Raw genomic sequence first — 17,706 nt, 5'->3', positions numbered from 1 at the left:
TGTGGAGTATGTGTGTGGTGTGCGTGTAGTGTATGTTTCTAGTGTATGTGTGTGGTGTGTGTTTTGGGTGTTTGTAGCATAGTTTATGTTTGTGGCTTATGTGTGCGCTGTGCTTGTTTGGTGATTATGTGTGTAGTGTATGTGTGTGGTGTGTGTGTTTGGTGTATGTAGTTTAGTATATATGTGTGGTGTTGTGTGCGGTGTGTATAGTATGTATGTATGCGGTGTGTGAGTTCGGTGTTTATATTTGTAGTGTGTGTGTGCGGTGTGTTTTTTTGGTGTGTGTGTATAGTGTATGTGTATAGTGTATGTGTGTGCTCTGTGTTTTTGGTGTGTTTAGTGTAATGTATGTGTGTGGTGGGTGTATGCGGTGTGTGTAGTGTAGTATATTAGTGTGGTGTTTGTAGTGTAGTATATGTATGCGGTGTGTGTGTGCTGTGTTTGTGTTCGTAGTGTGTGTGCATTGTAAGTGTTTGTAGTGTATGTGTGCGGGGTGTGTGTTTGTAGTGTGGGTGTGCTGTATGTTTTTGTACTGTGTGTGTGGTGTGTCTTTTGGTGTGTTTGTATGTGTGTGTTGTGTGTGTGTAGTGTATGTATTCATGTATGTGTGTGGTGTGTTTGTTTGGTGTGTGTGTGTGTGGCGTATATGTGTAGTGTATATGTATGGTGTGTGTTTGTTGTATATAGGGTAGTGCATGTGTGTGGTGTGCGTATGCGGTGTGTGTGTGTGTAGTGTATGTATGCTGTGTGTGTGTGCGGTGTTTGTGTTTGTAGTTTGTGTGCGTTATACGTGTTTGTAGTGTATGTGTGAGGTGTGTTTGTGTATTTGTGTGGTGTGTGTTTTTGGTCTGTTTAATATAGTGTATATGTGTGGTGTGTGTATGCGGTGTGTGTAGTGTAGTGTATGTATGTGGTGTGTGTGCGGGGTTTGTGATTGTAGTGTACTTGTGCAGTGTGTGTGTTTGTAGTGTATGTGCTTGGGGTGTGTTATTGATGTGTGTAGTTTAGTGTATGTTTGAGGTATGTGTGCGGTGTGTTTGTTTGCTGTGTGTGCGTAGTATATGTGTATAGTGTATGTGTGTGGTGTGTGTTTTTGTTTTGTTTAGTGTAGTGTATGTGTGTGGTGTGTGTATGCGGTGTGTGTAGTGTAGTATATATGTGTGGTGTGTGTGCGGTGTGTGTAGTGTAGTGTATATATGCGGTGTGTGTGTTTGGTGTTTGTGTTTGTAGCGTGTGTGCGTTGTACGCGTTTGTAGTGTATGTGTGTGGTGTGTTTGTGTGTAGTGTATTTGTGTGTTGTGTGTGTTTGTTGTATTTGTGTTTATACTATGTGTGTGTTTTGTGTTGCTGTAGTGTATGTTTGTAGTACATGTGTGTTGTACGTGTGTTTGGTGGGAGTATTGTAGTGAATGTTTGTGGAGAATGTGTCTGGTGTCCGTGTAGTGTATGTTTCTAGTGTATGTGTGTGGAGTGTGTTTTTGGTGTGTGTAGAGTAGTTTATGTTTGTGGCGTGTGTTGCGGTGTGTTCCTTTCGTGATTGTGTAGTGTATTTGTGTAGTGCATGTGTGTGGTGTGTGTGTTTGGTGTATGTAGTTTAGTTTATATCTGTGATTGTGTGTGGTGTCTGTAGTGTAGTGTATGTATGCAGTGTGTGGGTGCGGTGTTTGTGTTTTTATTGTGTGTGTTTGGTGTATGTGTTTGTAGTGTTAGTGTGCGGCGTATATGTTTGTAGTGTATGTGTGCGGTGTGTTTGTTTGGTGTGTGTGTATAGTGTATGTGGATAGGGTATGTGTGTGCTGTGCGTTTTTAGTGTGTTTAGTGTAATGTATGTGTGTGGTGTGTGTATGCGGTGTGTGTAGTGTAGTGTATATATGAGGTGTGTGTGTGCGGTGTTTGTGATTGTAGTGGACTTGTGCAGTGTGTGTGTTTGTAGTGTATGTGCTTGGGGTGTGTCATTGATGTGTGTAGTTTAGTGTATATTTGAGGTATGTGTGCGGTGTGTTTGCTGTGTGTGCGTAGTATATGTGTACAGTGTATGTGTGTGGTGTGTTTTTGTTTTGTTTAGTGTAGTGTATGTGTGTATGTGTATGCGGTGTGTGTAGTGTAATGTATGTATGCGGTGTGTGTGTGCGGTGTTTGTGATTGTAGTGGACTTGTGCAGTGTGTGTGTTTGTAGTGTATGTGCTTGGGGTGTGTCATTGATGTGTGTAATTTAGTGTATGTTTGAGGTATGTGTGCGGTGTGTTTGCTGTGTGTGTGTAGTATATGTGTACAGTGTATGTGTGTGGTGTGTTTTTGTTTTGTTTAGTGTAGTGTATGTGTGTGTGTGTATGCGGTGTGTGTAGTGTAATGTATGTATGCGGTGTGTGTGTGCGGTGTTTGTGATTGTAGTGTACTTGTGCAGTGTGTGTGTTTGTAGTGTATGTGCTTGGGTTGTGTTATTGATGTGTGTAGTTTAGTGTATGTTTGAGGTATGTGTGATTTGTGTTTGTTTGCTGTGTGTGCGTAGTATATGTGTATAGTGTATGTGTGTGGTGTACGTTTTTGTTTTGTTTAGTGTAGTGTATATGTGCGGTGTGTGTAGTGTAGTGTATGTATGTGGTGTGTGTGTGTTTGGTGTTTGTCTTTGTAGCGTGTGTGCGTTGTACGTGTTTGTAGTGTATGTGTGTGGTGTGTTTGTGTGTAGTGTATGTGTGTGGGGTGTGTGTTTGTTATATTTGTGTTTATAGTATGTGTGTGTTTTGTGTTGCTGTAGTGTATGTTTGTAGTACATGTGTGTTGTACGTGTGTTTGGTGGGAGTATTGTAGTGAATGTTTGTGGAGAATGTGTCTGGTGTCCGTGTAGTGTATGTTTCTAGTGTAAGTGTGTGGAGTGTGTTTTTGGTGTGTGTAGGGTAGTTTATGTTTGTGGCGTGTGTTGCGGTGTGTTCGTTTGGTGATTGTGTAGTGTATTTGTGTAGTGTATGTGTGTGGTGTGTGTGTTTGGTGTATGTAGATTAGTTTATATCTGTGAAGTGTGTGTGTGGTGTGTGTAGTGTAGTGTATGTATGCGGTGTGTGTGTTTGGTGTTTGTGTTTGTAGCGTGTGTGCGTTGTATGTGTTTGTAGTGTATGTGTGTGATGTGTTTGTGTGTAGTGTATGTGTGTTGTGTGTGTGTTTGTTATATTTGTGTTTATAGTATGTGTGTGTTTTATTTTGCTGTAGTGTATGTTTGTAGTACATGTGTGTTGTACGTGTGTTTGGTGGGAGTATTGTAGTGAATGTTTGTGGAGAATGTGTCTGATGTCCGTGTAGTGTATGTTTCTAGTATATGTGTGTGGAGTGTGTTTTTGGTGTGTGTAGGGTTGTTTATGTTTGTGGCGTGTGTTGCGGTGTGTTCGTTTGGTGATTGTGTAGTGTATTTGTGTAGTGTATGTGTGTGGTGTGTGTGTTTGGTGTAAGTAGTTTAGTTTATATCTGTGATTGTGTGTTGTGTGTGTAGTGTACGTATGTATGCGGTGTGTGTAGTGTTGTATATTAGTGTGGTGTGTGTGCGGTGTCTGTAGTGTAGAATCTCATTTAGGCAAGGCAAGGCAAGGCAAGGAAAGTCATATATTTTCTTTAGATTTGATTGGGGAGTTAGAACCTCTTTTAGGAAAGACAAGACAAGGCATATCAAGGCAAGGAAAGGCAAGGCAAGGGCAGGCAAGGCAACACAAGCCATAGATTTTCTTTATATTTTGTTGAGGATAAAGAATCTCATTTAGGCAAGGAAGGCTAGGCATGGCAAGACAAGGTAATGCAAGGCAAGGGAAGGCATGGATTTTCTTAAGATTTGGTTGAGGAGATAGAGAATCTCATTTACTCAAGGCAATGCAATGCAAGGCAAAGCAAGGCAGGAATATTCTTTCTTATTGGTTGGGGAGATAGAGTCTCATTTAAGCAAGGCAAGGCAAGGTAAGGCAAGGCAAGGCAAGGCAATGCATGGATTTTCTTTAGATTTGATTGGGGAGATAGAATTTCCTTTAGGAATGGCAAAGGAAGTGAAGGCAAAGCAAGGAACGGCAATGCAAGGCAAGGGAAGAGAAGGCACCACAAGGCATAGATTTTCTTTATATTTTTTGGGGAGGTAGAATCTCATTAAGGCAAGACAAGGCAAGGCAAGGCAAGGAAATGCATGGATTTTCTTTCTATTTGCTTAGGGAGATAGAATCTCATTTTGCCATGGCAAGGCAAGGCCAAGCATGGATTTTCTTTAGATTATTTTGGGTAGATAAAATATCATTTAGGCAAGGCACGGATAGGTAAGGCAAGGCAAGGCAAGGCAAGGCAAGGGAAGGCATCTATCATCTTTTTTATTTGGTTGGGTGACAAAATGACATTTATGCAAGGCAAGACATCCAAAGACAATGCAAGGCAAGGCATGCATTATCTTCAGATTTGGTTGAGAAGATAGCAACTCATTTAGGCAAGGCAAGGCAAGGCTTGGGTTTTCTTTAGATTTGGTTGGGGAGATAGAATCTCATTTAGGCAACGCAAGGCAAGTCAAGGCAAGACAAGGCAAGGCAAGGAAAGGCATGGATTTTTTTTAGATTTTGTTGGAGAGATAGAATCTCATTTTGGCAAGGCATGGCATGGCAAGGCAAAGCATGGATTTTCTTTAGATTTGGTTTGGGAGATAGAATCTCATTTAGGCAATGCAAGGATAGGCAAGGCAAGGAAAGGACAGTCATGGCAAGGCATGTATTTCCTTAGATTTGATTTGTGAGATAGAATTTCATTTATGCGAGGCTAGGCAAGACAAGGCAAGACAAGGAAAGGCAAGGAAAGGCATGGATTTTCTTAGATTTGGTTGGGTAGATAGAATCTCATTTAGGCAAGAGAAGTCAAGGCAAAGTATGGATTTTCTTTAGATTTGCTTGGGGAGATAGAATATCATTTTGGCAAGGCCAGGCAAGGCAAAGCAAGGATTTTATTTAGATTTGGTTGGGTAGATAGAATCTCATTTAGGCAAGTCAGGGATAGGCAAGGCAAATCAAGACAAGGCAAGGTAAGTATTACTTTAGATTTGTTTGGGTGATAGAATAACATACAGGCAAGGCATTGGTTTTCTTCAGATTTGGTTGTGGAGAGAGAAACTCAATTAGGCTAAGCAAGACAAGGCCTAGATTTTATTTAGATTTGGTTGTGGAGGTAGTATCTCATTTAAGCAAGGAAAGGCAAGGCAAGTCAAGGCAAGGCAAGGTATGGCTTTTCTTTAGATTTGGTTGTGGATGTAGAATCTCATTTTGGCAAGGTACGGCAAGGCAATGCAAGGCATGGATTTTCTTTAGATTTCATTGAGGAGATAGAGTCTCATTTTGGCAACACAAAGATGTGTGTATTTCCAATAGATTTGGTTTGGCAGATTGAATCTCATTTATGCAAGGGAAGGCAAGGCAAGGCAAGACAAGGCAAGGAAAGGCAAGACATGGATTTTCTTTAGATTTCATTGAGGAGATAGAATCTCATTTTGGCAAGGCAAGGGAAGACATGGATTTTCTTTAGATTTGGTTGAGTAGATAGAATCTCATTTAGGCAAGGCAAGGCAAGCAAAGCATGGATTTTCTTTAGATTTTTTTGGGTAGATGTAATTTCATTTAGGAAAGTCAGGGATAGGCAAGGCAAATCAAGGCAAGGAAAGGCATGTATTATCTTTAGATTTGGTTGGGTAGATAGAATCTCATTTAGGCAAGAGAGGTCAACGCCAATTGTGGATTTTCTTTAGATTTGGTTGGGGAGATAGACTCTCATTTAGGCAAGAGAAGGCAAGGCAAGGCAAGGCAATGCATGGATTTTCTTTAGACTTAATTGGGGAGATAGAATCTCCTTTAGGAATGGCAAAGGAAGGGAAGGCAAAGCAAGGGACTGCAATGCAAGGCAAGGGAAGAGAAGACACCACAAGGCATAGATTTTCTTAATATTTTGGGGGGACATAGAATCTCATTAAGGCAAGACAAGGCAAGGCAAGGCAAGGAAATGCATGGATTTTGTTTATATTTGCTTGGGGAGATAGAATCTCATTTTGCCATGGCAAGGCAAGGCCAAGCAAGGATTTTCTTTAGATTATTTTGGGTAGATAAAATATCATTTAGGCAAGGCACGGATAGGTAAGGCAAGGCAAGGCAAGGCAAGGGAAGGCATGTATCATCTTTAGATTTGGTTGGGTGACAAAATGACATTTATGCAAGGCAAGACATGGAAAGACAATGCAAGGCAAGGCATGCATTATCTTCAGATTTGGTTGAGAAGATAGCAACTCATTTAGGCAAGGCAAGGCAAGGCCTGGATTTTCTTTAAATTTGGTTGGGGAGATAGAATCTCATTTAGGCAACGCAAGGCAAGTCAAGGCAAGACAAGGCAAGGCAAGGAACGGCATGGATTTTTTTTAGATTTTGTTGGAGAGGTAGAATCTCATTTTGGGAAGGCATGGCATGGCAAGGCAAAGCATGGATTTTCTTTAGATTTGGTTTGGGAGATAGAATCTCATTTAGGCAATGCAAGGATAGGCAAGGCAAGGAAAGGACAGTCATGGCAAGGCATGTATTTCCTTAGATTTGATTTGTGAGATAGAATTTCATTTATGCGAGGCTAGGCAAGACAAGGCAAGACAAGGAAAGGCAAGGAAAGGCATGGATTTTCTTTAGATTTGGTTGGGTAGATAGAATCTCATTTAGGCAAGTCAGGGATAGGCAAGGCAAATCAAGACAAGGCAAGGTAAGTATTACTTTAGAATTGTTTGGGTGATAGAATAACATTCAGGCAAGGCATTGGTTTTCTTCAGATTTGGTTGTGGAGAGAGAAACTCAATTAGGCTAAGCAAGACAAGGCCTAGATTTTATTTAGATTTGGTTGTGGAGGTAGAATCTCATTTAGGCACGTCAAGGCAAGGCAAGTCAAGGCAAGGCAAGGTATGGCTTTTCTTTAGATTTGGTTGTGGATGTAGAATCTCATTTTGGCAAGGTACGGCAAGGCAATGCAAGGCATGGATTTTCTTTAGATTTCATTGAGGAGATAGAGACTCATTTTGGTAACACAAAGATGTATGTATTTCCAATAGATTTGGTTTGGCAGATTGAATCTCATTTATGCAAGGGAAGGCAAGGCAATGCAAGATAAGGCAAGGCAAGGCAAGGCGTGTATTTTCTTTAGATTTCATTGAGGAGATAGAATCACATTTTGGCAACACAAAGATAGTCAATACAAGGCTAGGGCAGTCATGGCAAGGCATGCATTTCCTTTAGATTTGATTTGGGAGATAGAATCTCTTTTATGCAAGGCAAGGCAAGACAAGGCAAGGAAAGGCAAGACATGGATTTTCTTTAGATTTCATTGAGGAGATAGAATCTCATTTTGGCAAGGCAAGGCAAGACATGGATTTTCTTTAGATTTGGTTGAGTAGATAGAATCTCATTTAGGCAAGGCAAGGCAAGCAAATCATGGATTTTCTTTAGATTTTTTTGGGTAGATATAATTTCATTTAGGAAAGTCAGGGATAGGCAAGGCAAATCAAGGCAAGGAAAGGCATGTATTATCTTTAGATTTGGTTGGGTAGATAGAATCTCATTTAGGCAAGAGTAGTCAAGGCCAATTATGGATTTTCTTTAGATTTGGTTGAAGAAATAGAATCTCATTTTGGCAAGGCACGGCAAGACAAATCATGGATTTTCTTTAGATCTTTTGGGTAGATAAAATCTCATTTAGGCAAGGCAGGGATAGGCAAGGCAAATCAAGCAAGGCAAGGCATGTATTATCTTTAGATTTGTTTGGGTGATAGAATAACATTTAGGAAAGGCAAGACAAGACAAGGCAAGGCAAGGCAATGCATAGATTTTCTTCCGATTTGGTTGTGGAGATAGAAAATCAATTAGGCAAGGCAAGGAAAAGCTTGGATTTTTTTTTGATTTGGTTGGGGATAGAATCTCATTTAGGCAAGGCAAGGCAAGGCAAGGCAAGGCAAGGTAAGGCAAGGCAAGGCAAGACAAGGCATGGATTTCCTTTAGATTTCGTTGCTGAGATAGTATCTCATTTAGGCAAGGCAAGGCAAGGCTTGAATTATCTTTAGATTTGGTTTTGTGAAAGAATCACATTTCCCAAGGGAGGGCAAGGCCAGACAAGGCAAGGCAAGGTCTGGATTTCTTCTGATTTGGTTGGGGACATAGAGTCTATTTTAGGCAAGTCAATGCACAGCAATTCAAAGCAAGGCAAGGCAAGACAATGATTTCTTTAGATATGGTTGCAGGATAGAACTCATTTAGGCAAGGGAAGTCAAGGAAATTCAAGACAAGGAAAGGCTTCGATTTTCTTTAGATTTGATTGGGGAGATTGAATCTCCTTTAGGAAAGGCAAGGCAAGACAAGGCAAGGCAAGGAACGGCATGGATTTTTTTTAGATTTTGTTGGAGAGGTAGAATCTCATTTTGGGAAGGCATGGCATGGCAAGGCAAAGCATGGATTTTCTTTAGATTTGGTTTGGGAGATAGAATCTCATTTAGGCAATGCAAGGATAGGCAAGGCAAGGAAAGGACAGTCATGGCAAGGCATGTATTTCCTTAGATTTGATTTGTGAGATAGAATTTCATTTATGCGAGGCTAGGCAAGACAAGGCAAGACAAGGAAAGGCAAGGAAAGGCATGGATTTTCTTTAGATTTGGTTGGGTAGATAGAATCTCATTTAGGCAAGTCAGGGATAGGCAAGGCAAATCAAGACAAGGCAAGGTAAGTATTACTTTAGAATTGTTTGGGTGATAGAATAACATTCAGGCAAGGCATTGGTTTTCTTCAGATTTGGTTGTGGAGAGAGAAACTCAATTAGGCTAAGCAAGACAAGGCCTAGATTTTATTTAGATTTGGTTGTGGAGGTAGAATCTCATTTAGGCACGTCAAGGCAAGGCAAGTCAAGGCAAGGCAAGGTATGGCTTTTCTTTAGATTTGGTTGTGGATGTAGAATCTCATTTTGGCAAGGTACGGCAAGGCAATGCAAGGCATGGATTTTCTTTAGATTTCATTGAGGAGATAGAGACTCATTTTGGTAACACAAAGATGTATGTATTTCCAATAGATTTGGTTTGGCAGATTGAATCTCATTTATGCAAGGGAAGGCAAGGCAATGCAAGATAAGGCAAGGCAAGGCAAGGCGTGTATTTTCTTTAGATTTCATTGAGGAGATAGAATCACATTTTGGCAACACAAAGATAGTCAATACAAGGCTAGGGCAGTCATGGCAAGGCATGCATTTCCTTTAGATTTGATTTGGGAGATAGAATCTCTTTTATGCAAGGCAAGGCAAGACAAGGCAAGGAAAGGCAAGACATGGATTTTCTTTAGATTTCATTGAGGAGATAGAATCTCATTTTGGCAAGGCAAGGCAAGACATGGATTTTCTTTAGATTTGGTTGAGTAGATAGAATCTCATTTAGGCAAGGCAAGGCAAGCAAATCATGGATTTTCTTTAGATTTTTTTGGGTAGATATAATTTCATTTAGGAAAGTCAGGGATAGGCAAGGCAAATCAAGGCAAGGAAAGGCATGTATTATCTTTAGATTTGGTTGGGTAGATAGAATCTCATTTAGGCAAGAGTAGTCAAGGCCAATTATGGATTTTCTTTAGATTTGGTTGAAGAAATAGAATCTCATTTTGGCAAGGCACGGCAAGACAAATCATGGATTTTCTTTAGATCTTTTGGGTAGATAAAATCTCATTTAGGCAAGGCAGGGATAGGCAAGGCAAATCAAGCAAGGCAAGGCATGTATTATCTTTAGATTTGTTTGGGTGATAGAATAACATTTAGGAAAGGCAAGACAAGACAAGGCAAGGCAAGGCAATGCATAGATTTTCTTCCGATTTGGTTGTGGAGATAGAAAATCAATTAGGCAAGGCAAGGAAAAGCTTGGATTTTTTTTTGATTTGGTTGGGGATAGAATCTCATTTAGGCAAGGCAAGGCAAGGCAAGGTAAGGCAAGGCAAGGCAAGACAAGGCATGGATTTCCTTTAGATTTCGTTGCTGAGATAGTATCTCATTTAGGCAAGGCAAGGCAAGGCTTGAATTATCTTTAGATTTGGTTTTGTGAAAGAATCACATTTCCCAAGGGAGGGCAAGGCCAGACAAGGCAAGGCAAGGTCTGGATTTCTTCTGATTTGGTTGGGGACATAGAGTCTATTTTAGGCAAGTCAATGCACAGCAATTCAAAGCAAGGCAAGGCAAGACAATGATTTCTTTAGATATGGTTGCAGGATAGAACTCATTTAGGCAAGGGAAGTCAAGGAAATTCAAGACAAGGAAAGGCTTCGATTTTCTTTAGATTTGATTGGGGAGATTGAATCTCCTTTAGGAAAGGCAAGGCAAGACAAGGCAAGGCAAGGAAAGAAATGCATGGATTTTCTTTACATTTGGTTGGATAGATAGAATCTCCTTTAGGAAAGGCAAGGCAAGACAAGTCAAGGCAAGGCACCACAAATCATGGATTTTCTTTATATTTGGTCAGGGAGATAGAATCTCATATAGGCAAGATAAGGCAAGGGAAGGCAAGGAAAGGCATGTAGTTCCTTTAGATTTGATTGGGGAGTTAGAACCTCTTTTAGGAAAGGCAAGACAAGGCATGTCAAGGCAAGGAAAGGCAAGGCAAGGGCAGGCAAGGCAACACAAGCCATAGATTTTCTTTATATTTTGTTGAGGATAAAGAATCTCATTTAGGCAAGGAAGGCTAGGCATGGCAAGACAAGGTAATGCAAGGCAAGGGAAGGCATGGATTTTCTTAAGATTTGGTTGGGGAGATAGAGAATCTCATTTACTCAAGGCAATGCAATGCAAGGCAAAGCAAGGCAGGAATATTCTTTCTTATTGGTTGGGGAGATAGAGTCTCATTTAAGCAAGGCAAGGCAAGGAAATGCAAGGCAAGGTAAGGCAAGGTAAGGCAAGGAAAGGTATGGATTTTCTTTAGATTTGGTTGGGGAGATAGACTCTCATTTAGGCAAGAGAAGGCAAGGCAAGGCAAGGCAATGCATGGATTTTCTTTAGATTTGCTTGGGGAGATAGAATCTCCTTTAGGAATGGCAAAGGAAGGGAAGGCAAAGCAAGGGACTGCAATGCAAGGCAAGGGAAGAGAAGGCACCACAGGGCATAGATTTTCTTTATATTTTTGGGGGAGGTAGAAACTCATTAAGGCAAGACAAGGAAAGGCAAGGAAAGGCATGGATTTTCTTTATATTTGCTTGGGGAGATAGAATCTCATTTTGCCATGGCAAGGCAAGGCCAAGCATGGATTTTCTTTAGATTATTTTGGGTAGATAAAATATCATTTAGGCAAGGCACGGATAGGCAAGGCAAGGCAAGGCAAGGGAAGGCATGTATCATCTTTAGATTTGGTTGGGTGACAAAATGACATTTATGCAAGGCAAGACATGGAAAGACAATGCAAGGCAAGGCATGCATTATCTTCAGATTTGGTTGAGAAGATAGCAACTCATTTAGGCAAGGCAAGGCAAGGCCTGGGTTTTCTTTAGATTTGGTTGGGGAGATAGAATCTCATTTAGGCAACGCAAGGCAAGTCAAGGCAAGACAAGGCAAGGCAAGGAACGGCATGGATTTTTTTTAGATTTTGTTGGAGAGGTAGAATCTCATTTTGGGAAGGCATGGCATGGCAAGGCAAAGCATGGATTTTCTTTAGATTTGGTTTGGGAGATAGAATCTCATTTAGGCAATGCAAGGATAGGCAAGGCAAGGAAAGGACAGTCATGGCAAGGCATGTATTTCCTTAGATTTGATTTGTGAGATAGAATTTCATTTATGCGAGGCTAGGCAAGACAAGGCAAGACAAGGAAAGGCATGGAAAGGCATGGATTTTCTTTATCTTTGGTTGGGTAGATAGAATATCATTTTGGCAAGGCCAGGCAAGGCAAAGCATGGATTTTGTTTAGATTTGGTTGGGTAGATAGAATCTCATTTAGGCAAGAGAAGTCAAGGCAAAGTATGGATTTTCTTTAGATTTGCTTGGGGAGATAGAATATCATTTTGGCAAGGCCAGGCAAGGCAAAGCATGGATTTTCTTTAGATTTTTTTGGGTAGATAGAATCTCATTTAGGCAAGTCAGGGATAGGCAAGGCAAATCAAGACAAGGCAAGGTAAGTATTACTTTAGGTTTGTTTGGGTGATAGAATAACATACAGGCAAGGCATTGGTTTTCTTCAGATTTGGTTGTGGAGAGAGAAACTCAATTAGGCTAAGCAAGGCAAGGCCTAGATTTTATTTAGATTTGGTTGTGGAGGTAGAATCTCATTTAGGCAAGGAAAGGCAAGGCAAGTCAAGGCAAGGCAAGGTATGGCTTTTCTTTAGATTTGGTTGTGGATGTAGAATCTCATTTTGGCAAGGTACGGCAAGGCAATGCAAGGCATGGATTTTCTTTAGATTTCATTGAGGAGATAGAGTCTCATTTTGGCAACACAAGGCAAAGCATGTATTTCCAATAGATTTGGTTTGGCAGATTGAATCTCATTTATGCAAGGGAAGGCAAGGCAATGCAAGATAAGGCAAGGCAAGGCAAGGCGTGTATTTTCTTTAGATTTCATTGAGGAGATAGAATCACATTTTGGCAACACAAAGATAGTCAATACAAGGCTAGTGCAGTCATGGCAAGGCATGCATTTCCTTTAGATTTGATTTGGGAGATAGAATCTCTTTTATTCAAGGCAAGGAAAGACAAGGCAAGGAAAGGCAAGACATGGATTTTCTTTAGATTTGATTTGGGAGATAGAATCTCTTTTATGCAAGGCAAGGTAAGGCAAGGAAAGGCAAGGCAAGGTATGATTTTCTTTAGAGTTGATTGGGGAGATAGAATCTCCTTTAGGAATGGCAAAGGAAGGGAAGGCAAAGCAAGGAACTTCAATGCAAGGCAAGGGAAGAGAAGGCACCACAAGGCATAGATTTTCTTTATATTTTTGGGGGAGATAGAATCTCATTAAGGCAAGACAAGGCAAGGCAGGGCAAGGCAAAGCATGGATTTTCTTTAGATTTGGCTTGAGAGATAGAATCTCATTTAGGCAATACAAGGATAGGCAAGGCAAGAAAGGACAGTCATGGCAAGGCATGTATTTCCTTAGATTTGATTTGTGATGTAGAATTTCATTTATGCGAGGCTAGGCAAGACAAGGCAAGACAAGGAAAGGCAAGGAAAGGCATGGATTTTCTTTAGATTTGGTTGGGTAGATAGAATCTCATTTAGGCAAGAGAAGTCAAGGCAAATTATGGATTTTCTTTAGATTTGGTTGGGGAGATAGAATATCATTTTGGCAAGGCCAGGCAAGGCAAAGCATGGATTTTCTTTAGATTTTTTTGGGTAGATAGAATCTCATTTAGGCAAGTCAGGCATAGGCAAGGCAAATCAAGACAAGGCAAAGTAAGTATTACTTTAGATTTGTTTGGGTGATAGAATAACATTCAGGCAAGGCATTGGTTTTCTTCAGATTTTGTTGTGGAGAGAGAAACTCAATTAGGCTAAGCAAGGCAAGGCCTAGATTTTATTTAGATTTGGTTGTGGAGGTAGAATCTCATTTAGGCAAGGAAAGGCAAGGCAAGTCAAGGCAAGGCAAGGTATGGCTTTTCTTTAGAATTGGTTATGCATGTAGAATCTCATTTTGTCAAGGCAGGCAAGGCATGTATTTCCAAAAGATTTGTTTCAGGAGATTGAATCTCATTTATGCAAGGCAAGGCAAGGCAATGCAAGACAAGGCAAGTCAAGGCGTGGATTTTCTTTCGATTTCATTGGGGAGATAGAATCTCATTTTGGCAAGGCAAGGCACATCATGGATCTTCTTTATATTTAGGTGGGTAATAGAGTAACATTTAGGCAAGGCTAGATAAGGCAAGACAAGGCAAGGCAAGTCAAGGCAAAGCATGGATTTTCTTCCATTTCGTTTGGGATGATATATATTCATTTAGGCAAGATAAGGCAAGACATGGATTTTCTTTAGATATGGTTGGGGAGAAAAAATCTCATTTAGGCACGGCAAGGCAAGGCAATGCAAGGCAAGGCATAGCAATGCATGGATATCCTTTAGATTTCATTGTGGACATGGAATCTCATATAGGCAAGGCAAGGCTTGGATTTTCTTTAGATTTGTTTAGGGAAATAGAATCTCATTTAGGTAAGGCTAAGATGCACGGCAAGTCAAGGCATGGAATTTCTTTTGATTTCCTTGGGGAGATAGAATTTCACTTAGCCAAGGCAAAGCAGGGCAAGGCAAGGCAAGGCAAGGCAAGGCAAGGCAAGGCATATATTTTCTTTAGATTTGGTTGAGTAGATAGAGTCTCATTTAGGCAAGGGAACTCAAGGAATCGCAAAGCATGGATCTTCTTTAGATTTGGTTGGGGAGATACAATCTCATTTTGGCAAGGCAAGGCAAAGCAAGGCAAGGCAAGGCAAGGAATGGATTTCCTTTATATTTGCTTGCTGAGATACAATCTCATTTAGGCAAGGCAAGGCACAACAATTCAAAGCAAGGCAAGGCAAGACAAGAATTTCTTTAGATGTGGTTGTGGAGATAGAATCTCATTTAAGCAAGGCAAGGCATGGATTTTCTTTACAATTGGTTTGGGAAATAGAATCTCATTTAGGCAAGGCTAAGCAATGCAAGGCAAGGCAAAGCATGCATTTTCTTTAGATTTCGTTGGGGAGATAGAATTTCACTTACCCAAGGCAAAGCAAGGAAAGGCAAGACAAGGCAAGGCAAGGCAAGGCATATATTTTCTTTAGATTTGGTTGGGTAGTAAGAGTCTCATTTAGGCAAGAGAACTCAAGGAATTGCAAAGCTTTGATCTTCTTTAGATTTGGTTGGGGAGATACAATCTCATTTTGGCAAGGCAAGGCATAACAATTCAAAGCAAGGCAAGGCAAGACAAGGATTTCTTTAGATATGGTTGTGGAGATAGAATCTCATTTAAGCAAGGCAAGGCATGGATTTTCTTTACAATTGGTTTGGGAAATAGAATCTCATTTAGGCAAGGCTAAGCAATGCAAGGCAAGGCAAAGCATGCATTTTCTTTAGATTTTGTTGGGGAGTTAGAATTTCACTTAGCCAAGGCAAAGCAAGGCAAAGCAAGACAAGGCAAGGCATGGCATATATTTTCTTTAGATTTGGTTGGGTAGATAGAGTCTCATTTAGGCAAGGGAACTCAATGAATTGCAAAGCATTGATCTTCTTTAGATTTGGTTGGGGAGATACAATCTCATTTTGGCAAGGCAAGGCAAGGCAATGTCAGGCAAGGCATGGATTTCCTTTAGATTTGTTTGCTGACATAGAATCTCATTTAGGCAAGGAAAGACAAGGCAAGGCAAGGCATGAATGTTCTTTAGATTTGGTTGCTTTATAGAATCACATTTAGGCAAGGGAAGGCAAGGCATGGATTTTCTTCAGATTTGGTTGGGGAGATAGAATCTCATTTACGCAAGACAAGGCACAGCAATACAAAGCAAGGCAAGGCAAGACAAGGAGTTCTTTATATATGGTTGTGGAGATAGAATCTCATTTAGGCAATGCAACACAAGGCAACGCATGTATTTTCTTTAGATATTTTTTGGGTAGATAGAACTCATTTAGGCAAGGGAAGTCAAGGAAATTCAAGGCATGGATTTCCTTTAGATTTGGTTGGGGAAATAGAATCTCATTTTGGCAAGCCAAGGCAAGAAAAGCTTGTATTTTCTTTAGAATTTTGGGTAGATAGAATTTCATTTAGGCAAGGCAGGGATAGGCAAGTCAAGTCAAGGCAAGGCAAGGCATGTATTATCTTTAGATTAGGTTGGGTATATAGAATCTCATTTAGGCAAGAGAAGTCAAGGCAAATTATGGATTTTCTTTAGATTTGGTTGGGGAAATAGAATCTCATTTTGGCAAGGCAAGAAAGGCAAAGCATCGATTTTCTTCAGATTTTTTGGGAGATAGAATCTCATTTAGGCAAGGAGGGAAAGGCAAGGCAAATCAAGGCAAGGCAAGGCATGTATTACATTAGATTTGTTTGGGTGATAGAATAACATTTAGGCATGGCATGAATTTTCTTCAGATTTTGTTGTGGAGATAGAAACTCAATTATGCAAGGCAAGGCAAGGCCTGGATTTTATTTAGATTTGGTTGAGGAGATAGAATCTCATTTAGGCAAGGCTAGGCAAGGCAAGACAAGGCAAGGCAAGGCATGTATTTTCTTTAGATTTGGTTGGGGAAATAGAATCTCACTTAGGCAAGAGAAGTCAAGGCAAATTATGGATTTTCTTTAGATTTGTTTAGGGAAATAGAATCTCATTTTCGAAAGGCACCGCAAGGAAAAGCATGGATTTTTTAGAATTTTTTGTGTCGATAAAATCTCATTTAGGCAAGGCAGGGATAGGCAAGGCAAATCAAGGCAAGGAAAGGCATGTATTATGCTTTAGATTTGTTTGGGTGGTAGAATAAAATTTAGGCAAGGCAAGGCAAGGCAATGCATGGATTTTATTCAGATTTGGTTTTGGAGATAGAAACACACTTAGGCAAGGCAAGGCCAGGCCTGGATTTTATTTTGATTTGGTTGGGGATAGAATCTCATATTGGCAAGGAATTGCAAGGCAAGGCAAGGCATATATTTTCTTTACATTTGGTTGGGTAGATAGAATCTCATTTAGGCAAGGGAACTCAAGGATTTGCAAAGCATTGATTATCTTTAGAATTGGTTGGGGAGATACTATCTCATTGTGGCAAGGCTAGGCTAGGCAAGGCAAGGCATGGAATTCCTTTATATTTGTTTGATGAGATACAATCTCTTTTAGGCAAGGCAAGACAAGGCAAGGCAAGGCATATATTTTCTTTAGATTTGGTTGGGTAGATAGAGTCTCATTTAGGCAAGAGAACTCAAGGAATTGCAAAGCTTTGATCTACTTTAGATTTGGTTGGGGAGATACAATCTCATTTTGGCAAGGCAAGGCATAACAATTCAAAGCAAGGCAAGGCAAGACAAGGATTCTTTAGATATGGTTGTGGAGATAGAATCTCATTTAAGCAAGGCAAGGCATGGATTTTCTTTACAATTGGTTTGGGAAATAGAATCTCATTTAGGCAAGGCTAAGCAATGCAAGGCAAGGCAAAGCATGCATTTTCTTTAGATTTCATTGGGGAGATAGAATTTCACTTAGCCAAGGCAAGGCATGGCAAGGCAAGGCAAGGCAATGCATGGATTTTATTCAGATTTGGTTGTGGAGATAGAAACTCAATTAGGCAAGGCAAGGCCAGGCCTGGATTTTATTTTGATTTGGTTGGGGATAAAATCTCATTTAGGCAAGGAAATGCAAGGCAAGGCAAGGCATATATTTTCTTTAGATTTGGTTGGGTAGATAGAATCTCATTTAGGCAAGGGAACTCAAGGATTTGCAAAGCATTGATTGTCTTTAGAATTGGTTGGAGAGATACTATCTCATTTTGGCAAGGCTAGGCAAGGCAAGGCAAGGCATGAATGATCTTTAGATTTGGTTGCTTCATAGAATCTCATTTAGGCAAGGCAATGCAAAGCCTGGATTTTATTTAGATTTGGTTGGGGTGGTAGAATCTCATTTAGGCAAGGAAAGGCAAGGCAAGACAACCTAAGGCAAGGCATGGATTTTCTTTAGATTTGGTTATGCATGTAGAATCTCATTTTGGCAAGGCACGGCAAGGCAATGCAAGGCATGGATTTTTC

The sequence above is a fragment of the Cricetulus griseus genome, chromosome 4, assembly GCF_003668045.3.
Source record: "Cricetulus griseus strain 17A/GY chromosome 4, alternate assembly CriGri-PICRH-1.0, whole genome shotgun sequence".
Taxonomy (NCBI): domain Eukaryota; kingdom Metazoa; phylum Chordata; class Mammalia; order Rodentia; family Cricetidae; genus Cricetulus; species Cricetulus griseus.
This window is presented reverse-complemented; position numbering follows the sequence as displayed.